General features: G+C 41.0%; 1 protein-coding gene across 1 annotated transcript in view; it reads left to right on the top strand.

Annotated features, from left to right (window-relative positions):
* The first annotated feature begins 8,437 nt into the window (after positions 1 to 8,437).
* The window catches only part of LOC131232413 (probable disease resistance RPP8-like protein 2), a 35,088-nt gene continuing 22,050 nt past the window's right edge, over positions 8,438 to 21,475 (top strand). The window contains exon 1 of the mRNA XM_058228633.1: positions 8,438 to 9,163. The gene's annotated coding sequence lies outside the window, so the exon portion shown is untranslated. The remainder of the gene's footprint in view (positions 9,164 to 21,475) is intronic.

The following is a 21,475-nucleotide window of genomic DNA, read 5'->3' as shown; positions in this document are numbered from 1 at the left end:
TATTAAAACTGCGGCCGGGGTTACTGTTTCATCTACTCCTAACATTAAAGCTAAAGCGGTTCGCTTTTTTGAAGATCTGTTTAAATTTGATTCCATCAACGACAACCCGAACTTTCTCCAGGCGATTCCCCGCGTCATCACCCAGCTTGAAAATGACAGGTTGTTGACCCCCCCATCTCTTGAGGAGGTCAAAGCAGCTGCATTTTCTCTGCCCAAATGGGGCTTGATGGATTCTTTGCGACTTTCTATTCGTCATGCTGGGATATTGTTGGAGAGGACGTTCTAGCTGCTGCAAAGGATTTCTTGGTAAGGTCCCCGCTCCCTAGAGCGTTCACGTCCAACTTCATCTACCTTATCCCCAAATTGCAGTCAGCCTCAACTTTTGCTGACTTCCAACCTATTAGCCTCTGTAATGTTATTTATAAAATCTTTGCTAAATTGTTAGCTAATCGGTTGAGTCTTCTATTGCTTAAGATAATCTCGTAGGAGCAAGGCACTTTCGTTCAGGGGAGATCAATAGCGGAAAACATTGCACTTGCTCAGGCAGTGATTCGGAATATCAACAAAAAAGTTAGGAGCGGAAATCTCATCATCAAACTAGACCTTAAAAAGGCGTATGATAGGGTGAACTGGGGCTACCTCAAGCAAGTTCTCTTCAAATTCGGCTTCGATCAGCGGTGGGTTCAGCTTATGGAAAATTGTTGGGAAAATAACTAGTTCTCCATTCTCATCAACGGAGAACCGGCGGGATTCTTTAAGTCATTTCGGGGTCTAAGACAAGGGGAACCCCTCTCCCCTGCATTGTTCATCATCGCGATGGAGTCCTTTTCAGCAAATCTCAACCTCATGATCGCTAGTGGTGGTTGTCAGCCTTTTGCAATCCGGCAGGGGCAGCCCCATCACCTCTCATCTCTTATACGCCGACGACATTCTGCTATTTACCAATGGGAAGAAGGAAAACCTCACCCTTATTAATCAGTTTCTGACCTTATTTCAAGAAGCTTCTGGTCAGAAACTATGCCCACGGAAGAGCACCTTCATTTGCTCCAAGGCGCTCCCCCTCTCTAGGGTAAGAGTCACGGAGCGAATCCTGGGTTTCAGGAGGGCCTCCAACGGTATCACTTATTTGGGCGCTCCTCTTTGCGTCGGCAAGATTAGAGCCTTGGCTTTTCAATTTCTAGTGGACCAGGTGGATAGGAAGATCTCTGGCTAGGTCGGTAGGCAGATCTCCCAGGCTGGAAGGGTAACATTAATTCGGCATGTCTTGGGTTGCTTTCCCATTCATATTATGGCTGGTATGCACATCCCGAGCTAGGTGTTAGAGAAGCTAGAAAGAAGCTTCTCCAATTTTTTCTAGGGCAAAGAAAATTCCACTAGGTGGCGTGGGCCAGGATTGCAAGACCCGCCGAGGAAGGAGGGCTGGGAGTAAGGATATTAAAAGAAGTGATGGACGCCCACTGGCTTAAGCTAGCTTGGTCAGTAAAATTCGGGGATCAACCGGGTCTTTGGGGGAAACTCATGCATAACAAAAATAACAGGGATATCTCTTCGGAAGTCCTTCCTCCGCTATGGAAAAAAATCAAATCCCTACAGCCTCTATTGATGGAAACAGTCTTGTGGAGTGTGGGACGAGGTGACAGAAATTTCTAGACTGAAAACTGGCTGGGCAGGGCCCCCTCCACCGTCAGATGGACTGTCCTATTCCCCTAGAGTTGCAAGATTTAAAAGTAAAGGATGTTATTTGATCCTCTGGACCGCTCCCCCCCTCCCAGGTCCTCGCTATCCTTCCTTAACACATTACTGAGGAAATCTTCAATGGGGGATTTTCTACGTCAGATGCAAACTCAGATTGCATCTAGCCTCTCAAGAACTTAGGATCCTTCTCCCTGTGGTCAGCCTGGTACCTATTGAGAACGTCCTCCCCTTCTATTACTTAGGCCAGTTGGATCTGGCATGCTCAGCTGCCCCCAAAATTCTCTGTTTTCATGTGGAGACTCCTCCTACAGGCTACCCCGATGGAGTCCCATGTCCAAGCTAAAGGTGTTGCTCTCGCATCCAGGTGTTCCTGCTGCCTTGAAGTCACAAACGCTAATCCGCAATCGGAGACAGTTGAGCATCTTTTCCTGTTCGGTCAGCAGGCGAGATTTCTCTGGATCACGTTTGGTCAGTGGTGTGGGGTTCCCCCTCTGGTTCACAATTCTGTCCTTGGGAAACTAGCTCACTAGAGATCAGCAGCAGCGCCAGATGCAGTGCCCAAAATGGTCAGATTTTTACTCCCTATTCTCATCCTTTGGGAGCTCTGGCAATCCAGGAATGAGGCGATTTTTGGCAACTCGCCTATGTCCACCATGAAATCAGTGATCCGTGTTAGGTGGTGGGCAAAGCGCATCTTTGGGGCAGAGATTTTGGATAGTACTGTGGACCTCGTCGAGCTCCTTCATTGAAGTCGGATGGTTCTCAGTCTCGTGATGGTGAGGTCCTGGTTAAATGGAGATTCCCGTCCCCTGGATGGGTCAAATTAAATGTCGATGGCTCGGCTCTTGCGAATCCCAGGCCGTCAGGTGGGGGCAGGGTTTGCAGGAACGCCTCCAATGCTTTCTTATTTGGTTTTTTGGCGGCCTATGGGGTTGGTCCTAACAATTTGGCGGAGCTTCGTGCTATTCATGATGGGATGGTGCTATGTTTGGAACAAGATTTGGAGAGAGTTATGGTTGAGTCGGATTCAAAGTTGGTGATTGCGTGTCTCACCTCTTCCTCCAAGTTTCCTTGGAAATGGAAACCTTGGATTTCAAGAATCAACTGTCTTCGGTAGCTGGGCCAATTTTCCTTCTTCCACATTCTCAGAGAGGGGAATGGTCCCGTTGACAGCTTAGCCCGTGTTGGGAGTTTGCACCAATTATCTTCCGTTCACCTAAATTCCATAACGATTCCGTCTCATATCCGTGGGATGCTTGTCTTGGATAGGCTCGGGATTGGGACTATCCGAGTCCCCAGTTAGTCCTGATGCAGTCGTTGCTTTCCTTTCTGTCCAGTTTCCGTTGTACATAGGGGCCACTCAGTGCCCTTTCATAAAGGTCCCCTCTTCTTATATTTTTGGTTGAGACGGGACCCGAAAATTTTCTTCGGTGTATTGCTCTGTAAGACTTTCTTATACGAAATGATACAAATCAGACTTTTTGAAAAAAAAGAAAAAAAGAAAAAAAAATGGTCCCATCATGGATGAACCATGCCCAAAAAAGATCTCTTCATTTGGTGATCAACACTAACATTTCTATTTTTAGTGGGTAAATATAACTAGTACTCACCATGTATATGCGATCATCATAGGAGGGTTATAGGGTCATGATTGTTAGGTTTTGGCTGTTATGGTCCTCAGGTCGGATTAGGGTTAGAAAATACCAACCAATTTTGAACTTGGGTTTACCAAATTTGAATCGGGTTACTTTGGATTGGGAATAGTCAATTGTATTTGAGTTGGGTTAGATAAGATCGGATCCAGTCAGGTTACGTCAGTTCAGTATCGTAGTTGGGTCCCTATTCATGGCTCAACGGTAAATCCTATGAGTTTCAACATTGAGGTCATCATGGGTTCAAGAACCCATGTGATGTGTGTGGGTGTGAGGGTGTGTAAAACAAATGTTCACTATTGCAGATGTGGAGTGGCATCGGTGCCACCATCATTTACAATGGTATTAGTCAGACGTGGGGCCTACATAAGGGATGTATCACAGCCAGCCTGTCCATCAGATGTGTCACCCCAATAACCCCCAAAGGCCCAAAAATAAGTTCGATCCAAAACTCAGGTGAGCCACGGCACAAAGAATGATGTGGGAGGGTATTCTGACCTTAGCTTTTTTTCACAACCCACCCGAGTTGCAAAGCCCTACAGTTTTTTGGCATGACCCTACATCTACATCTAGACCAGATGAAGAGTATAAATGTTGTCCATTTTACATATGCAATAGGGTGGGTACCCCATTGTCGATTTGACATACACAATAACATGGTCGGGACCCTGGTCGGGACCCCACGCAAATCCGAGATGGATCTCCCCTTCCACATTGTTCCCTCTACTGTGGCCCACAGATGGTTTGTATCGGCTTGATTTTTTTTTTTTTACCCCTGTGGTGTTTTGGGTGAAGCATATGATGGATGTGTCACTACGTCAAAATTGTGAATTTGTGATGAATCAGACTGTTACAAAATGTAATTAACGACAAAAAATGAGCTATCAAAATTTTTGAGTATATAAAAAATCTCAGTTTGTGAGATAGTATCCCGAAGTTTTTTTAAATATGCCTCGATTATCGCCTCTATGAGAAATAAACTTTAGTATTAATTAATTTGTTGCCCAACACTACCCAATATCATTGCAGCCATATCGGATGTCGCCATTTGAGCTAAAGGAATTAAAAAACTAAGGTTTCATCAAGCCCAATACTTGACCATGGGGTGCAGCGGTACTTTTTGTAAAGAAGAAGAATGGCAGCATGTGTTTATGCATATACTATCGTTAGTTAAATGAAGTGACGATTAAGAACAAGTATCATTTGCAGCGTATTGACAGTTTATTTGATCAATTGGATGGAGCATGTTATTTGACATAGATTGATTTAAAATCAGGATATCACTAACTGCGTAGTAAGGAGTCAGAAATCTATAAGAGGACTTTTAGGGCACGCTATGGGCACTATGAATTTTTGGTTATGCCATTGAGGCTAACAAATGCCTCAGATGTGTTCATGGACTTGATGAACAAAGTATTTGAGCTGTATGTTGATCAATTTGTCATTGTATTTATTGATGATATACCAATATATTCAAATACTAGCGAAGATCATGAGATATATTTGAGAACAATGATATAGACTCTGAAGAGCAATCAATTGTATCTCAAAATCCCCAAGTGTGAATTCTGAAAGGAGAGTGTTAAATTTCTAAGGCATATAATAACAAAGGGCAATGTTGTGACCCTCGAAGGCCTTGTAAGCCTCTATCATAACCGCCTCCCTCGCTACTACATTGCCCACTATATCAACCGCCTTGGCCTCTGCCTTCGTTGACCTTGCCTCCACCTTGGCTAACTTGGCCATCAACTCGGCCTTTTCGTGCCAATCCGCCGCCAACGAAGCGATTTTGGCCTCATGCTCCTCCTAGGATACCCTTAGGACATCACGGAGGGACTTGACCTCAGCACGAAGAGTCTCATGGGCTTTCGTGGTTGCTAGAAGCTCTGAGGCCTTTGCGTCAAGATTGCACCTAGCAGCGCCAAACTTACGATTCTCCTCATTGACACGGTCCTTTAGGTCGAATGAGAACCGACAAATCACAAGGGTCCCAAGGGCCTCCTACGAAAGCATGAAAAATCAGATTAGCAAAGGGACAACGGAAAATGACAGCAACCCAACCGAAAACTCACCTTAATATGCGAGGTTGCCATGGCCAAGAGGAGGAGGTTGGGGGAAGTGACAGCATCGAGTTCACTTCCTCCTTGGGCACATAGCCCCGACCCTAGTTCACACACACACATGTGTGTGTGTGTGTTAAATGTGAAATCTGTATCTACTTAATATTTTGGATCATGCTTGAAATAATGAAAAAAAAAAGAAGAGTAGGACCGCGTGAATCTTGACTATGTATATCAAAGGCGTGTTGCTAAATCTGAAATTAATATCTGCTTAATTTTTTGGATTATGTCTAAAATAATCGGAAAAAAAATGGTAGAATCGCATGAATGTTGACTGAATAAAAGAAAGGTGCGTTACACAGCAAGGGCCCGATCGTCTCGTGTGAGGTGGCGCCGTATCTAATCCGTTTAGATAAAAAGCTGAAAAGTAACCTTTGAATATCAGACGTGGCTTTAGTGGAACGAATCGGTTACTCACCCTGCCAATAGCCATTGGCTAGTGGTCGGTACTCTGTTGGGCCCCACGATGATGTGCGTGTTTCATCCATGCTATGCACCCATTCTTCCAGATCATTTTATGGTATGAGCCCAAAAATAAGGTTGCTCCAAATCTCAAGTAGACCGCACACCATTGAATCAACGCCACCATTAAAAACTTCTTCGAGGCCACAAATATTTTGGATCAAGCTGCTATATATTTTTTCCCTTCATCCAAGTCTGTATGATATAATCAACAGGTTAGACGTCAAATAACCATTACAGTGGGCCTTAGAAGGTTTTTAATGGTGGATATTCAATCAAAATTGTTTCCCTGTAGTATGGTCCACCTAAGATTTAGATTTACCTCATTTTTGGGATCAAGCCCTAAAATTATCTTTCATGGTGGGTCCACATAGCACGGACCACTAGCCACCTGGTTGGTGGCAGCATCACTAGCCAAACCGAGTTTGGCTTTAGTGGATCCAATGCCGTAGGGCCCAAGGTATGTGCATGTCTTGCATCCGTTCCATTCATCCCTTTCTCCAGCTCATTTTTGGGTACTACCCCAAACATGAAGCGGTTCAAATCTCTAGTGGAACACACCATGGAAAGCAGTAGTGATTGAATGCTGACCATTAAAAACTTCTCACTGGCCACCGAATGTTTATTTGCCATCCAACCTGTTGATAAGGTCACACAAACCTAACCGAAGGGATTACAAAAATATCAGCTTATGCAAAAACTAGTCAATCACCACTGTTTGATGTAGAGGGTTCACCTGAGATTTGGATCTGCTGCATTTTTTTAATAATGCCCCAAAATGAGCCAACAAAACTTCGATATAAGATAAATGCATCAAGGTGGCCCCACGGTAAGTCGAATCCGGAAGCTGCCTGAAGCGGATTGTGGTAGTGATAACTCGTATGCTAATGGGGCGTTTGGATCACAATGTTATATGAGATTAGGTGGGATGGAATTGCATTTGGTACCATGCAAATTCCACCGTGTTTGGGGAGAATGGGAAAGACTGGGATTAGGTTAGATTGATTTCCATTTGGTCGCTATTGGATTAGGATGACTCCAGTCCAAATTGTTGAAAAGTTTTGTAGATGTGATCAAGTTTTGTAGGTCCCGCCATAATGTATGTACCATATCCACATCGTTCACATATTTTTTGAGATTATTTTAAGGCATTGGCCCAAAAATCAAGTATATCCAAAGCTCAAGTGGACCTCACCATAGAAAGTCATGGGGATTGAACGCCTACCATTGAAAACTTCTCGAGGTCTATTAAAGTTTTAGTTCAAGCTGATATTTGTGTTTTTCCTTCATCCGGGTCTGTTTGACCTTACGAACAGATTAAATGGCAAATAAACATCACGATAGACCCTAGGAAGATTTCAACGATGGGCATCATTATCCCACGGTTTTCTATGTTGTGGTCTACATAAGCTTTGGATCTCCTCATTTTTAAGCCCATGCCATAAAATGAAGTTGCAAAATAAATGACGGTACAAATATAATACATTTATGTTATTTTCAATTATTCCAAACAATAGTTGATATATCTATTCAATGGGAAAGAAACTAACAACCGAGTACCACCATGACACAAACAGGGCATGGAGTTGTGTTTATGTCATTGTATCCCATAATAATAGGGGTAATCTCTTTCACATGTAATAATTATACTTTTTTGAATTCACACTTAATCCCATCTAATATCATGCGCAAGACACTCCCTAAGATAATTGATTAAACATTGACGAGGTCAATGTGATTTATATATTTTATCCACGCCTTCCATTCATTTTATCATATAATTTCGGAGCTTGTGACCAAAAGTTAAACATATCCAAAGCTCAAATGGACCACACGGCAAACCATGTAAATTGAAAGTCCACCTATTGAAAAATTGTCAAGGGCCACGAAAATTTTGGATCAAGCTTATATGCTTGTTTTCCATTCATTCATATTTTTGTGATCTTATGAATATGCTGGATGTCAAATGAACATCATTGTAAGGCATAACAAAGTTTCAATGATGGAAATCATTATTCCCACTGTTCTTGTGATACGGTCTACTTGAGATCTAGATATGCTTCAATTTTAGTCCAACCCCTTAAATGAGCTGAAAAACAGATGGACAGCGTGGATAAACCACATGCATTTAGGGTAGGCCAAACAGAGTTTACTCAGTACTATAACGGTGTACTAAGTAACTCAGTAGGTAATCCGATTTGGAAGCTGCGTCTGTGAATCTTCGGGGAAAGGGCCCTCTCATTCTCAATTGTGGGGTTGAGATTGCACTCAACGATCCGGAGTGTAGACAAGTCCATGATAACTGTCGGAAAATTATTACAAGGAAAAAGTAATCCGTCTTCAATTATTAAAGGTAACGCTGATGTACATCCTAGGTACACTGAGGCTCTTACTGTGCCAACGTCATATATGACATTCTGGTTAAATATTCATCAATCTGGACCATCCATTAGTTTTTACTTAATTTTCCTGGGCAATACTAGTAAAAAAATCAATATTAAAAGTTGGATGCTATCTTTTCAAACATTGACCTCTCATTTTATACGTTAGTTTCCAAAATCATGGACGGATGGTTTCACCTGATCAACGTGAATATTTCTTCATGGCTAACGAAACTTTGGTCAAATCTGATGGATGATTCCGATCGTTGATTTTGATCATTCATCTGTTTAAACCAAGAGATGTATTAAGAGCGTCAATCTTCCCTAGACATACTGAATAATTTTGTAAACTGTACTTTAGATGAGTATCTATGTTTATACACATGCACGTGTAGGATGTATACATGTCATCCATATTTACAACGCAGACGGGCCAATTCATGGGCCTCCCTTTCGATGCCACACACCCTGAAATTCACATGGTTCAATAGATCCCAACGGTTCGATGAATGAATTTTAATTTGAAGGTTGAAAGGAGTAAGATTTCCTGATAATATGGTCTTTGGGCCGTACTCATTCACATGGGGATTGTTCACCATTAGATGGAGAATGCATATTCTAAAATGTGTTGGTTAAATAGATGGACAGAGTGGATATAGCACAGACATCATGATGGCCCCCACAGAGGTTAGGTCACAGGAGATTCATGTAACCCCGAGTTTCAATAATAGTCTATTGGGCCTTTTTGTCATTCTTTTCAGATTTGAGTGAGTGGTGTGATATTCCGGTTCCAAAAGATAAGGCTGAGAGTTCTCCGACGCCGTGGAGAAGCATCCAATAATTTTAATTTCTGGTAGGGTTCTCTCTCTTCTTCCCACCCATTTTGTTCGTTTTGGTCATGCATTGAGGCACACCAGGGAAGTGGATTGCTTGGCCCACCATGATGTCCGTGTTTAATCCACACCATCCATTCATTTTGGTAGCTCATTTTAAGGCGTGAGTTGAAAAATAAAGCAAATCCCAAGCTCAAGTAGACCATACTTCAGGAAACAGTGGGGATAATAACACCTATAACGAAAATCTTTCAACAGCCAACCATTATGTCTGTTTGCCATCCAACCTGTTCATAAGGTCACACATCCTTTCATGAAGGGAAAAAGCAAATATCAGCATGATCTGAATCTTCTGAGGCCCTCAAGAAGTTTTCAACGGTATATATTCAATCCTCACGATTTCCAGTAGTGTGGTCCACTTGAGCTTTGGATACGCTTCTTTTTTAGGGTCATACTAAAATGAGCTGGAAAATTAAATTGACGGATGCATGCATGGATAAAACACATCCATCACGGTGGACCCACAGGGTCATGCCTCAGGGATAGCCTTGGGGCAGGTGTTGAACGCAATCTAAATCCGCTCACCACTCACCAGCATTTGTCCTCCCATGGGGTCCATTGCTTTAAATTTTATTTTATTTTTTCAGAATAATTAAGATATGCATGACAACTGCACATAGCTGCATAGATCTCCTAGGATATATTCTACTTGTATAAATACTGGGAATTTCAAAAAATATTATGTTATTAATATGATATTTACATTCCAATACTATTTTTCTGAATTAAGTTTTCATTAAGCTATCTTATTAATCAAATTATTGTCAAATGGACTTTTTTGAGAACTCATCATATGTGATGTGACTCCGAAATCTGAAGCGTCCACGTGAAGCAGCACCTCACTGAACCCCGGGACCAATTTTGACTTTGAACAAAAACTTTGGTGGGCCATGAAAAATAAAAATAGTTTTCTCCCTGATTTGCATTTCTCTTTGCTATAGCCCAACATAATTTTATATCAGGGCGAAAATTTGTCCCTTGGGGTTTCATGAGATTCCCCATCACATGGATAGTTTGGATTAGACGCCCATAACACGTGCGTAGGTGTGCCAGTGAGCATGACTCAGATAAGTAACTTATTTCATATAAGTAAATTTGGTTTATGATTAATTATAAGTAACTTTTTTTTACTTAAAATTACTTAATTATTTTAGCGATTATTATAATTATTTTTTAATCTTTTCTACTTTTCATGAGCGACTAAAGAGAGACATCACGAGAAACCAAAGAGAGAAGTTGATCAGTATGTCTTTGCCAAATATACTTATCTGCTTAATAGGTAGAAACTAAGATAAGCTAATTGAGAAATAAGTAGCTTATGTTAAGTAACTTAAGATCCAAATGCCACCTTAATAATAATTTAAATATGTACCTATATGAGTAATGCTCCCCTACAAACCATAACGCAGGGAGTTATATGTCCACATAAGAAAAAAGTGTTTAACACCTAATTTGCCCCCACACAATCTGCTTTCATCTTAACGTGAATTTCTCACCAAAGGTTTTCATGAGTAGGAAATCCAAGCGAGGCCCACCATGAAGTTTGTGAGAAATCTATCCCTCCCATCTATTCTTCGAGCTTATTTTAAGATATGAGACCAAAAACATATATATATATATATATGTGTGTGTGTGTGTGTGTGTGTGTGTGTGTGTGTATAAAATAATGCTCTCCTACAAACCATAGCGTAGGGGAGTTATATATGCACTGCATGAAAAAAATATTTATACCGAATTTGCAATCTACACAATTTGCTTTCATCTCTAGTCGATTTCTAGCCAAAGGCTTTAGTGTGAAGGGAACCTAAGTCGGGCCCATCTTTATGTTTGTGCAAAATCTATTTCGTCCATCCATTTTTTAAGCCCATTTTAGGACATGCAACCATAAATGACGAGGATCCAAAATTCAAATGGGCCACACGTGATGAAAGAGTGGGAAAGAAATGCATGTCGTTGAAATATTCTTGGGCTGTACCTTGATGTTTATATGCCATCCAATCTATCTATAAGTTCATTCCAATTAGGATGAATTGAAAATACGAAAAACTTAGCCTAATGCCAAACTTTTATAGCCATGTGAATGTTTCAGCAGTAGTCATTCATTCCCCCTTGTTTCCTCTTATGTGGCCCACTTCAGTTTTAGATCCACCTCATATTTGGTCGCATGTTCTAAAATGAGCTCTCGAAATATTCTTGGGCTGTGCCTTGATGTTTATATGCCATCCAATCTATCTATAAGTTCAATCCAATTAGGATGAATTGAAAATACGAAAAACTTAGCCTAATGCCAAACTTTTATAGCCATGTGAATGTTTCAGCAGTAGTCATTCATTCCCCCTTGTTTCCTCTTATGTGGCCCACTTGAGTTTTAGATCCACCTCATATTTGGTCGCATGTTCTAAAATGAGCTCTTGAAACAGGTGGATAGAGTCAATTTATCACAAATATCACGGTGATCCCCACCTTGCTTCCTGTCCATGAAAGCCTTGGGGCAGGAAATTCGTGTCCAGCTAGAAGCGGATTGTGACAGGCGGGAGTGGTACTACCCCAAAACTAGCTAGAGATGGACGATCCCATTAGGGGCTCCATAGGGCCAACATGATATAAGTGTTTTATCTAATTCGTCCATCCATTTTGAAAGACCATTTTAGGGCAGGATCCCAAAAAAGAGGTAGATTGAATGTTCGAGTGGACTACACCATAGAAAGCAGTGGTGACAATGACCCCCACTGTTGAAAGTTTCTTAGGGCCCACCGTGATGTTTTTTTGACATTCAACCTGTTCATAAGGTCACTTGGCCTTTAAGAGGTTTTCAGTGGTAGGCATTCAATCCCCAATAATCTAGTGGTGTGGTGTCAAGACCCAAAAATCAGCACCTGAGTACGGAGACTCCGGTCTCGAGTTTTTGGCCGTGAACCTAGTAAAAATGCATATGGGTGAGTTCCCACGTGCTCACGCAATTTGGTTAACATTCGTCCATCATCAATAATCAGAGTAATTTTAAATCAACAGCATCAAAAGTTAAGAAGAGATAAATAAACTCGTAAATGTATGTATAACATCAAATTATACAATTCCAATAGTGGTGATTGGGACTACACAAGTCACAATATGCATACCCAAAATGAATAAGTATAAAGTATTATATTTTCGCCCAACACTTCAAAACATTACGACGGTGGTGCAAGTGGATCTAAGCCTACCCATTTGAGATCTCGGTGGTACCTGCATCAATAATATCGCCTGTTTGGCGTTTAAAAATCTCATCTTAAGTGAGAGTGAGTGATCAACTGAGTGTTACTATTATCCTAAGTTTCGCATGTTATCAAACTGATACAGGCATAAGCGATGATAGCATATCAAAACACAAAAACCCTATCTCTAGTTCTTAAAATATATGAATGTCTTTAAATGTGTATGCATGGCTCGAGATCAATCATACCAATATAGAACCCCATCAACATTATCGCTACTGAGGACGTCAACATATGTGCAATGGTTAGCCCACACACAACCCAACAAATGTTATGAAATGCATGATTAACTGAGTATTTATTAATGTTTAAGTTAAATAGCCAGATGATGATGAAGGGATACTGCCGTCGAATCTTGGGTCTTTATTTGGATCACGTAGTTCGTTGTGTCACTAGGCGGCTCCTCACCAGTATCCCTTGATCCACTTTAGGTTTCATTGTCCCTAACTCCCTATAACTTAATCGAATTTATAGTAGGGCTAACCACCCAAGGATGGCCATGACTAGAGATAAAGGTCATCACCCGACCCCAAGTGTGGAGAAAGCATACCACACATATCATCATCATCATGATAAGGTCACGACATTCATATGTGCTCGACGGTCAATACGGGGAAGCTAGTCACCTAATGTTTTACCAACATGGCGGGCTCCTCACGTAATGTTTTGCCAATGTGGCAGGCTCATCACCCTAATGTAGGCCGACAGCTCGTACGCAGTGTCCCATACCATCATATCCGACCCTCAAGTCTTATTGCATCGTATCATGCTAATAGGTATGAATGAACCTCATTTGCTAGAAACATGGTATCCCAGATTCCATATTGTGTTACAAACATTGGTCAAATATGTCATCTATCCGTGCAATGGACAAACTAATTGTGCAAGTAAAACCCTGTACAAACTGGCAATGGGTGCAAGCATCCAATGTAGTTCCAACTACTACTGATTGCCTAAGTTCCACCTCAGTCAGGCACATTAGTTGGGATGGCCAAATTCGACGAGTATCCCTTGTTTCAAGATTAGCCAAGGTTCGATCTCTTTCTATTATAGCCTACTTTATAGAATAGGACTAATTTATGATGTAGCATTTATTTAATATTAACAGTGATATCCACCTTAACTCTAATAAAGCAATGTATCTCAAAGAAAACATCAATTAAAATTTACAAGTATATGTATTCAAGTCACAACAAAATATGGAAGGAACATGACCAAGGCTATAAACACATTAAACACCCTTGAAATATACCATTATCATCACAAACCATAATCAATCACAAACAAGCCAAGCATTAAAATGAGTAAGCATTTCGTCATACATGTTAGTTACCAATACTAACAAAATCAAATATTTATAAGGAAAAGCATTTAGGGAATAATCGACTTAAGGGTTCTTACTAAATCAAAAAGGATCATAATCTATCACCCTCAATGGTTAATAAATGAAAACCTAGGAAAATAATCTACATCTTAGGAGGATTTCTTTAAATTTGTGGCACTTCTACGGTTAGGGTTTACAGCAAAATCACCAGTACCTAATCAAATGTCAAAGCCAGTATGAGATACACATGATTTAATCTAAAAGGACTTTGATTATGAAGAATGACTCAATCCTTATATCTATTGTTAACGAAAGGGGTGTGGCGGAGGATTCAGAAGCTGTTAGAGATTTTATTAAAGGGGCGAATGACAAGAAGATATTAAACCTCACAAGCACTCACCCACCATCACACACACACACACACACTCTCTCTCTCTCTCTCTCTCTCTCTCTCTCTCTCTCTCTCTCTCCTCTCTAGGGCACAAATTCATGTGGGGGTGAATGGCTTCCCCAAAAAAAAGAAAAAACATTTATAACACCAGAACTATTGCAAATAGCCCCAATAGCCAAGGGTTAAGGCTATTAACCCTATGAGAGGTTACTTTTCACTATTGCGGCCCATAGAAAAGTGCATGCATCGATTTAAGTCATGGAATATGTGACTTTAGTAGGGATCTATGTAACAGTACAACCATTCCGCATCTAGATGTGTCAATCAATGGTTAAGGACCTATTTCAGTTTAACGGTCACTGATGGCCGATCAAGGTCACGACTATACGAATATAGCCAACGTATTATCTTACATCATTATCTTATTTTTGGTCATATTTTAACGGTCTAAAAGCCACAACTTTGTCAAGATTTAGATGAAGAAAATTAACTTAAGTTCTTGACAAATCCTAAGGGCATTCATACATCTCATGCGCTCGCCTTCCTAGCCCAAGTTGAGTGATTCGGTGCATCATCTTAGTTCAAGGTCCCGCGATGGATGTCAAGCCCTCTAAGATGAAAATCTTTCTATAGTTTTGGGTTTAATGGCCCACTGACGAGTGATGTCACACCCCAAACTCGGAGACCGGGCTCACAAAATTCCCGATCGCCGAATCCGGCGCCGACAGCCTCCGTAGAACCCCATTCTCGGCTCCCAGCGCCCATTCGCCAGGTTCCGATCCTGGGATGCTACAAGGAGGATTTTCAACTTCAGTTTGATTCGTAATAAGCATAACCAAAGGCATAACCCACAAACAACAACCAAAAACTCCATCACATTTCCACTATAATCAAAAACTTTACAAGTACAATGAGCATAAGGGAAATACAATGATGATAGACCAAAAGCTCCAAAAAGATCAGCTACGCGCCCAAGCCTCAGCGCTGCTGCGATCCTACGTCACCTGCACGCAACGGTCGTGCATAAGCTTATGGAAAGCTTAGAGGATGGTGAAAGTGTATGCTCAAGGTGATAATGCAGCTACGCAGTATCAGAGTAATGCGGAACATGCTGATGAATGTCAAGAATCCCATTAGCCGTACCAAGGCCATGCGGTGCAAAGAATGATGTCGGCCATACCAAGGCCATGCAATGCGAAATGCAACACAAGCATACAAATCCTCATCTAAGTCCACATGTCAATACGGCTCAAATCTGGAATACCACGGTCTAGTACACTCCAAGCCGATTGCCGCCCCATCGCGCACAATAAGGTGAGTGGAAAAGACCTCACTATCCGCCGCCAATATCGGGCTCGGCTCGTCAATAGCGGACCCATTCCTCGAGCCGGTCAGACTCTAGCATTGCCCCTCACTCTCGGGCGGGTAAGACCGCACCCCTTCCAATCGACCACGACACGGTGGAAAGCGCAACCGTCCAGTAATCGGCACTCGGCGCTCATGCATCCACTGCAGACGTTGGAGCAACCTCCTGGTACCATAAGGGTTTAGGGACTTTCACCCAGGATATCTATCGCACCCCATGTAGAACGTATTTTCAGTATCCAATCCCGCCAACCACGATACGCCTGTGGATATCTTGTCGGTCATCCATATCAGCACAACGAATGCATGAATCACACTATTCAGTCATGCAGCAATCCTGCGCGTATCGTGCGCTCATGTAGGGCAACACCCCCTATACGGGAGCCCCTAATCAATCTGCCCGAAGGCATATGCGATGATCAGTCATTTCTCATATCAAGCATACGTATGATGCATATGGTCATGAATCATGGAACTGAGCATGCTATATAGAATGGATGATAATCATAACAAAGATGGGCCTAGACGGCCTACACATCAGACGTATGAGCCTAACAATGGGCCCTAGGGAAATGCGGACATTTAACCACACTATACTTGCAATGTGGACGTCAAACCACCATTGCTCCCAAGGCATAGCCCTGACGTAAACATCATTACATAAATCATGTTGGGATCGTACATTGCAATGGACCTTAGGTACATCCCATTGGGCCTTAAATACGTCAAATGGGCCATATCATATGGGCCTTATATTCATCAAGTGGGCCACATCATTGGGCCGCGCCAATGGGCCCTATGTGCATTGCAATGGGCCATAACCCGTGGGCCTTAGAATGCATTAAATGGGCCTAATCTCATGGGCCTTATGAGTATCAAATGGGCTACACCAATTGGGCCCCATATGTACATCAAGTGGGCCTCAACCCATTGGCCCCATTACGTCTTAATGGGCCTCGACCCATGGGCCCCTAATGCATTAAATGGACCTTATATATGTATATCAAAGTGGGCCTCGCATATACATCAAAGTGGGCCTCAACCATGGCCCACAAGTGAACTGAAATGGGCCTCCCACCATCAATAAATTATATGCAATATAATATATATATACATATATATATATATGTAACATATAATATTATATATAATATAATATTGTATATATACATATAACATATAATATTATATAGAATATAATATTATATATGAATATATACACACCAACACACACGCACCCACACACACGCACACGTACACCCATCCACACAGTGGGCTCCACATTTACAGTGGGCTCCACGTCCACCGTCCAGGCGGACGGTGGTAATGAAGCACATACATCTATGTGGGCTCCATATGGGGCCCACCATAATGTTTATAATCCATCCAGACCGTTGATAAGGTCACATGGGCCCAAATGAAGGGTGAAAACAAATTTCACCTTGATCCCAAACTTCTGTGGGCCCAGAAAGGGTTCCAACGGTAGAGTCCAAATCACACTGTTTCCTTTGATGTGGGCCACCCGAGTCTTGGATCAGTCTGATTTTTGGGGTGGGCCCACGTCAGGGGTTGGCCCACCCTATAAACGGATTAGATGGCAAATGAACATCAAGGTGGGGCCCACGGCTACAGCCGTGGTGGCTGTACGTCCACCCGCTGGGCGCTGGCGCGCAGGCAGCGCTGCTGCCTTCTGACACAGCAGCTGCTGCTGCTGTGTTGATTAATTTTTTTTGATTTTATTTTTGATTCTTCAGGGATTTTGCAGGTGGGGTCCATATCCAATGAATCTACGCCGTCCAATGTTTTTCCATGGCTCACCACGAGCAAAACAAGTCCAATATTGGACATATTTCAATGTATAACCAATCAAGGAAGTTTTCAATGGTGAAAACCACCATTTGCTATGGTATGGCCCGCCTGAAGGTCTGATGGATCCCATCTTTCAGGTCAATGCCTAAAAAGAGCTTGGGAAAGGAATGGATGGTGTGGATTTAATACATACATCAAGGTGGGGCCTACATGAGTGGACCACTCCAAGGCTTGGAAAAGAAAAGATGATATTTATTTTTCTTTCCAGCAACGTCCAGCGTCCCTGGACGCTGGACTTTCCATGTACTTAGGAGGTGGGCCCTGCTTAGGTGGGCCATCAGGGGATGGATGGCAGGGTACTTACACATATAAAGTGGGCCCCACTTTTAAATGATTTGGATAAAATACCTACCTCATGGTGGGGTCCATTCAAGTGGGCCACATAACCTCATTATTACCAAAAAAAATAAATAAAATAAATAAGATAAAAGGGAGAGAGATAGAGAGTGAGACCGTGTGATGGAGGGACCCCGGCACTATGGGCCCTCCCTTGCACTAAATCATACATCAAGTGGGTCTCATTACATGTAGGTCCATGAAATCGAAATTCGACGGTGGAGATCCCTTCTCCACTTAAAATAAACGGTCTAGATGACCCTAAGCATGTAAGGAAATAAACATCATGATGGGGTCCATGGAGAATGGCCCCATCATGGAATGATCATGATGATCCAAGTGGGCCATCGGCCACATCTTAGGGTCCAAAGCGAGATCCAAACCATTGATCGGTTGGCCTCACTTGGCCCATCTTAAAAATATCAAAATCTACCCTATCAAGACACCCACCACTTGATCTTCTTGCTCCCTTGGCTTCCTTAGCTCCTTGTGCTACTCTTTGATGGAGGAAGATGAGAAATGGATGGTTGAGATGAGAGATGAAGGGGTAGGAAAGGTGGGCCTCACAAATGCCATTTTCTCACCATGGGGAACTCATACGTATGGGACTTGCTTATGGGAGAGTATGGAATGAGAGAGAGACTTGTAAGGGAGAGAGAGAGAGAGAGAGAGAGAATGATGGGTGATGGAGTGATGGATGGGAGAGAGGGATGGGTGTGTAAGAACTTTATGACTTTTTTGGCAAAAGTTGTAAGAAAAGCATGGGTGGTGTAAGAGCTTTTTGACTTTTGGGGCTTGCTTAGGAAAGGGTGAAAGTTGATGTGTACTTGACATGATGGGATTGATGGGATTGATTGATTGATGTGACACCTCGTAGAGATTCCCTCGGAATTCGCACGCGCGACGTTTCCTCGCACCGAACGCTGGCCCTCATCTCCCAACCAGAGCATCGCATCAGCGCGCGAGTCGCGGCATCGGAACCGCGGCGACGACGCGGTCGCTAAGGTATAAGCCCTGGGTTGAGTCGACTCGGGTTGACGGCACGAGAATCCAGGTCGCGCGCAAATACCGGTTAAGGGTCGAAGGTTGCCGGAATTTGACCGGGAAGACCGCGGAAGCCTATGGAAAGGTACGGTCTAGGATACGGGGCTTACAAGTGATCTTAAGCTTATTTGGATAATCATGGCATTTCTAAAATGAATTTGGTAGCGAGATTTCTTATGTATGATGATTAGGTTTTGAATTAAGTTTATAGTGTGACCTATTCGCAGTTAACAAAAATGATGATTCGATCCTAAGCACCTTACACAGTTTGTTCTTAGGCTAATAGAGTAATTGGGTCAGTTCGGTTTGTTAATCAAGATGCACCCCTAGTTGTTTTGACTTTAGGTAGGTCTTTATTTAGTAACAGTTGTCTTGATTAGTTAGTGATAAGTTGGATAGATATGGGCCCTAGATAAATAGGTCACAAGGTTAGGTCTAAGAGTTTGTGATCGGGTGTATTCATTAGCTTTCTACGATTATTGAATTTGTACGATTCTTCATTGATAACACCTGCGTATAGGTTAACATCAAGTGTTAAAGAATATTAAATGATAAAGTAAACTAATTCTATCATTTTTAAAATTTAAAATAGCGAAAATCCGAGACGTTACAATCTACCCCCCTTAAAAATAATTTCATCCTTAAAATTGCATGATATCAATAAATATATATATTCTCATTTTGTACACCTAAGTTTTCATTAATTTAACGTTCATATATGTACTATGGTGTGTAATAACTACACTATCTTAGCTTATTGCAGTCTACCCCCCTAAAAAACTTTCACCCTCAAGATTCCCTTAATTTTTTTTAAAAGAATTAATATTCATGAAATTAGTTCCCCTCTATCTAGAGTAAAAATTTGTATTTTTAGTGTTTGGTTAACATGAAGAGACAATTGTATCGGACTTGAATCCGATACATTGATCCTTTACCTGACCAGGGTTGAAAGCTTGTTGTATCATTTCCTAGTCCTGATAGATCTTCGTCTTCTGCTCGATCAAAGCAGTAAGTCCATTAGTAGTCGCCTAAGATTGAGAATCGGGTCAAGTTGTGAATGCCTCATAAGTGTATAGTTCCGTAATTCCATAGTTCGATCATTCTAGATGTTTGAAAAATATCTCAAATAATTGAAAAGTTTAAGTTTCGGATCTACAAAACTTTCCTTCAGGTCTTATTTAAATATGTTTCTTGTTTAATTTATATTCAACTTGGTGAGTAATGAATTTTCCACGGTGCTTAAGTTTATATGACTCTCCAAAAAAGATTCTTAATGGCCTAAGATATCAACTCTATATTCCCGTTTCGATCCTATAACCTATGGGTTATGGGCCCACTAGACTTTGGTTATGTTGATTTTGAAAAGGAAGGAAGAATCGGAAGTTATAACATGTTATGGAGGTTTGGAGAGATTGCGACGCAAGGAAGGGCTTGGAGAAGGGAAGGGAAAGAACATTATCTTATCAACGTGATATAAGCCTTGAATCCACCAGGTATAATGGCTCTTGAATCCACAAGGGAATTAGAAAAATCATAATATTTTATTCAAATCCAGCCCTAAAACAAAATTACATTACTTTAAATAATAATACGCAAACCCTAATCAAGAGTTCTAATTTGACTAAACTGGAATAGAACAAAATTGTAAAACATGATAAAAATAAAAATAAAAATTTCTAATTTAATCATGCGGGATAATTTTTGACTTGATAAGAAAAAATTTCAAGAAGAACCGAAGACTAAAACCTTAAGATGAAAAAGTTACGTTGGTTCCTATCGGTGACTTGTAGTTGTAGAAATTTTCAATTTCAACTGGTAAGTTGCTGGTAATATTTTTGGTATATTCAATTACTGAATTATTTTTATAATTGTAATGGTAATTTATCATCAATTCTATTTTTATCACATCAAATTTCATTTTATTTCGAATTTCAAAAAAATTATAAAAAATTCAGAAGTATTGGCTATCTAAAATTGATGACTTTTCTGCTTAGTTCCAAAACATCCTAAATTCAACATCATTTAAGTTTTATTTTTATTATTTTATTTATTTATTTATAAAACTATACTTACCAAGCTTCAATCTGATTTTTAAATTACCCCAATCAGAGTTATATTGAAAAAGATATGTATTTTTGAAGTCAGTATATTTAAGCTATCAAAATGGAGATCACCCTCGATTTTAGGGGTCAACTCTCAATTTCTATTTAATTAGGGATCAACCCTCGTCTTCTATTTAATTGAGGGTTGACCCTCGATATCTGTTTAATTGAGGATCAACCCTTTATTTGTGTTTTATTAAGGTTTGACCTCGAGCTGCTTTCTCTAAATCCCTTTACATTTGGGATTCTTGAAATTCCAAAAATGGATTTTCTATTCTTCCTTACCTCGGTCCACCCACTTAAGTGGTCTTTATATGAATTTAGGCTAATCAAAGTTTTTACTGACTCAATTTCGTCGACCAAGGGGATCCTAAGATACAAATTACTACGTCTAAAGTCAAGTAAACTTAGGAATTTGATCCTGTGGTTCCCATTTCTAAATCTCAAGTTCCAAAAAAAAAAAAAAAAATTGGTAAAATTTTATCCTAAGGTTCTTGTTTCTAAATTTGAAGTTTTAAAACAATGCAACCTGAAAATTTTGGTCCTAGAATTCTTTGTCCCTAATTTACTAAATTTCTTACATTACC

Source organism: Magnolia sinica, chromosome 18 (assembly GCF_029962835.1).
Source record: "Magnolia sinica isolate HGM2019 chromosome 18, MsV1, whole genome shotgun sequence".
Lineage (NCBI taxonomy): Eukaryota > Viridiplantae > Streptophyta > Magnoliopsida > Magnoliales > Magnoliaceae > Magnolia > Magnolia sinica.
Note: the sequence above shows the minus strand (reverse complement) of the source record. Positions and strands in the feature narration are given on the sequence as shown.